The sequence below is a fragment of the Schistocerca cancellata genome, unplaced genomic scaffold, assembly GCF_023864275.1.
Source record: "Schistocerca cancellata isolate TAMUIC-IGC-003103 unplaced genomic scaffold, iqSchCanc2.1 HiC_scaffold_1153, whole genome shotgun sequence".
Classification (NCBI taxonomy): Eukaryota; Metazoa; Arthropoda; class Insecta; order Orthoptera; family Acrididae; genus Schistocerca; species Schistocerca cancellata.
This window is the reverse complement of record NW_026047152.1, coordinates 337,135-342,009: the sequence shown is the minus strand read 5'-3', so window position 1 is coordinate 342,009 and position 4,875 is coordinate 337,135.

Genomic DNA, 4,875 nt, shown 5'->3' with positions numbered 1-4,875 from the left:
TATCATAAAAAATCAAAATTCCAGAAGTATCAAACACAAAATAATGCTTACCGTAGAAAGAAAATGTATCGTGCTACGCACCCTCCTCCCTCCCTGTGGTGCAAGTGATGTCCCTCTCTCCAAAAATGTACTCAATGGGACCATAATGTTGCAACCACACACACGTTGACCTGCTGTCTGGAAAAAAAGAAATAGTACATTCCAAACATGAAAAAGGTCATTTAAAAATCAATATGAAAAACCAAAATTCCAAAAGTATCAAACACAAAAAAATGTTTACCGAAGAAAGAAAATGTATCGTGCTAAGTACCCTCCTCCCGCCCTGTGGTGCAACTGATGTCCCTCTCTCCAAAAATGTACTCAATGGGACTGTAATGTTGCAACCACACACATGTTTACCTGCTGTGAGGTAAAAACGATTTAGTACATTCCAAACATGAAAAAGTTCATTTTAAAATCAATATGAAAAACCAAAATTCCAAAAGTATCAAACACAAAAAAATGCTTACAGAAAAAAGAAAATGTATCGTGCTCGGAACCCTCCTCAGGCCCTGTGGTGCAACTGATGTCCATCTCTCCAAAAATGTACTCAATGGGACCATAATGTTGCAACCACACACACGTTGTCCTGCTGTGAGGTAAAAACGAGTTAGTACATGACAAACATGAAAAAGGTCATTTTAAAATCAACATAAAAAACCAAAATTCCAAACGTATCAAACACAAAAAAATGCTTACCGAAGAAAGAAAATGTATCATGCTCGGCACAATCCTCAGGCCCTGTGGTGCAACTGATGTCCATCTCCCCAAAAATGTACTCAATGGGACCGTAATGTTGCAACCATACACACGTTGACCTGCTGTGAGGTAAAAACGGTTTAGTACATTCCAAACATGAAAAAGGTCATTTTAAAATCAATATGAAAAACCAAAATTCCAAAAGTACCAAACACAAAAAAATGCTTACCGAAGAAAGAAAATGTATCGTGCTAGGTACCCTCCTCTAGCCTTGTGGTGCAAGTGATGTCCCTGTCTCCAAAAATATACTCAATGGGATCATAATGTTGCAACCACACACACGTTGACCTGCTGTGAGGTCAAAACGATTTAGTACATTCCAAACATGAAAAAGGTCATTTAAAAATCAATATGAAAAACCAAAATTCCAAAAGTATCAAACACAAAAAAATGCTTACCGAAGAAAGAAAATGTATCGTGCTAGGCACCCTCCTCCCGCCGTGTGGTGCAACTGATGTCCCTCTCTCCAAAAATTTACTCAATGGGACCATAATGTTGCAACCACACACAGGTTGACCTGCAGTGAGGAAAGAAAGAAATAGTACATTCCAAACATGAAAAAGGTCATTTAAAAATCAACATGAAAAACCAAAATTCCAAAAGCATCAAACACAAAATAATGCTTACCGAAGAAAGAAAATGTATCGTGCTAGGCACCCTCCACCCGCCCTGTGGTGCAACTGATGTCCCGCTCTCCAAAAATGTACTCAATGGGAACATAATGTTGCAACCACACACACGTTGACCTACTGTGAGGAAAAAACGAGTTAGTACATTCCAAACATGAGAAAGGTCATTTTAAAATCAACATGAAGAACCAAAATTCCAAAAGTATCAAACACAAAATAAGGCTTACCAAAGAAGGAAAGTGTATCGTGCTAGGCACCCTCCTACCGCCCTGTGGTGCAACTGATGTCCCTCTCTCCAAAACTGTACTCAATGGGACCATAATGTTGCAACCACACACTCGTTGACCTGCTGTGAGGAAAAAACGAGTTAGTACATATCAAACATGAAAAAGGTCATTTTATAATCAACATGAAGAACCAAAATTCCAAAAGTATCAAACACAAAAAAATGCTTACCCAAGAAAGAAAGTGTAACGTGCTAGGCACCCTCCTCCCGCCATGTGGTGCAAGTGATGTCCCTGACTCCAAAAATGTACTCAATTGGACCATAATGTTGCAACCACACACACGTTGAACTGCTGTGAGGAAAAAACGAGTTAGTACATTCCAAACATGAAAAAGGTCATTTTAAAATCAACATGAAAAACCAAAATTCCAAAAGTATCAAACACAAAGTAATGCTTACTGAAGAAAGAAAATGTATCGTGCTAGGCACCCTCCTCCCGCCCTGTGGTGCAACTGATGTCCCTCTCTCCAAAAATGTACTCAATGGGACCATAATGTTGCAACCATACACACGTTGACCTGCTGTGAGGTAAAATCGATTTAGTACATTCCAAACATGAAAAAGGTCATTTTAAAATCAATATGAAAAACCAAAATTCCAAAAGCATCAAACACAAAAAAATGCATACCGAAGAAAGAAAATGTATCGTGCTAGGCACCCTCCTCAGGCCCTGTGGTGCAACTGATGTCCCTTTCTCCAAAAATGTACTCAATGGGACCATATTGTTGCAACCACACACACGTTGAACTGCTGTGAGGAAAAAACGAGTTAGTACATTCCAAACTTGAAAAAGGTCATTTTAAAATCAACATGAAGAATCAAAATTCCAAAAGTATCAAACACAAAATAATGCTTACTGAAGAAAGAAAATGTATCGTGCTAGGCACCCTCCTCCCGCCCTGTGGTGCAACTGATGTCCCTCTCTCCAAAAATGTACTCAATGGGACCATAATGTTGCAACCACACACACGTTGACCTGCTGTGAGGTAAAAACGAGTTAGTACATGACAAACATGAAAAAGGTCATTTTAAAATCAACATAAAAAACCAAAATTCTAAAAGTATCAAACACAAAATAATGCTTACCGAAGAAAGAAAATGTATCGTGCTAGGCACCCTCCTCCTGCCCTGTGGTGCAACTGATGTCCCTCTGTCCAAAAATGTAGTCAATGGGACCATAATGTTGCAACCACACACACGTTGACCTGCTGTGAGGAAAAAACGAGTTAGTACATTTCAAACATGAAAAAGGTCATTTTAAAATCAACATGAAAAACCAAAATTCCAAAAGTATCAAACACAAAAAAATGCCTGCCGAAGGAAGAAAGTGTAACGTGCTAGGCACCCTCCTCCCGCCCTGTGGTGCAAGTGATGTCCCTGTCTCCAAAAATGTACTCAATGGGACCATAATGTTGCAACCACACACACGTTGACCTGCTGTGAGGTAAAAACGAGTTAGTACATTCCAAACACGAAAAAAGTCATTTTAAAATCAACATGAAGAACCAAAATTCCAAAAGTATCAAACACAAAAAAATGCTTACCGGGGAAAGAAAATGTATCGTGCTAGGAACCCTCCTCCCACCCTGTGGTGCAAGTGATGTCCCTGTCTCCAAAAATATACTCAATGGCATCATAATGTTGCAACCACACACACGTTGACCTGATGTGAGGTCAAAACGATTTAGTACATTCCAAACATGAAAAAGGTCATTTTAAAATCAATATGAAAAACCAAAATTCCAAAAGTATCAAACACAAAAAAATGCTTACCGAAGAAAGAAAATGTATCGTGCTAGGTACCCTCCTCTAGCCTTGTGGTGCAAGTGATGTCCCTGTCTCCAAAAATATACTCAATGGGATCATAATGTTGCAACCACACACACGTTGACCTGCTGTGAGGTCAAAACGATTTAGTACATTCCAAACATGAAAAAGGTCATTTTAAAATCAATATGAAAAACCAAAATTCCAAAAGTATCAAACACAAAAAAATGATTACCGAAGAAAGAAAATGTATCGTGAAGGGCACCCTCCTCCCGCCCTGTGGTGCAACTGATGTCCCTCTCTCCAAAAATGTACTCAATGGGACCATAATGTTGCAACCACACACACGTTGACCTGCTGTGAGGAAAAAACGAGTTAGTACATTTCAAACATGAAAAAGGTCATTTTAAAATTAACATAAAAAATCAAAATTCCAAAAGTATCAAACACAAAATAATGCTTAACGTAGAAAGAAAATGTATCGTGCTACGCACTCTCCTCCCGCCCTGTGGTGCAAGTGATGTCCCTTTCTCCAAAAATGTACTCAATGGGACCATAATGTTGCAACCACACACACGTTGAACTGCTGTGAGGAAAAAACGAGTTAGTACATTCCAAACATGAAAAAGGTCATTTTAAAATCAACATGAAGAACCAAAATTCCAAAAGTATCAAACACAAAATAATGCTTACCGAAGAAAGAAAATGTATCGTGCTAGGCACCCTCCTCCCGTCCTGTGGTGCAACTGATGTCCCTCTCTCCAAAAATGTACTCAATGGGACCATAATGATGTAACCACACACAGGTTGACCTGCTGTGAGGAAAGAAAGAAGTAGTACATTCCAGAAATTGAAAAAGTTCATTTAAAAATCAATATGAAAAACCAAAATTCCAAAAGTATCAAACACAAAAAAATGCTTACCGAAGAAAGAAAATGTATCGTGCTAGGCACCCTCCTCCCGCCCTGTGGTGCAACTGATGTCCCTCTGTCCAAAAATGTTCTCAATGGGACCATAATGTTGCAACCACACACACGTTGACCTGCTGTGAGGAAAAAACGAGTTAGTACATTTCAAACATGAAAAAGGTCATTTTAAAATCAACATGAAAAACCAAAATTCCAAAAGTATCAAACACAAAAAAATGCTTACCACAGAAAGAAAATGTAACTTGCTAGGCACCCTCCTACCGCCCTGTGGTGCAAGTGATGTCCCTGTCTCCAAAAATGTACTCAATGGGACCATAATGTTGAAACCACACACACGTTGACCTGCTGTGAGGTAAAAACGAGTTAGTACATTCCAAACATGAAAAAGGTCATTTTAAAATCAACATGAAGAACCAAAATTCCAAAAGTATCAAACACAAAATAATGCTTACCGAAGAAAGAAAAT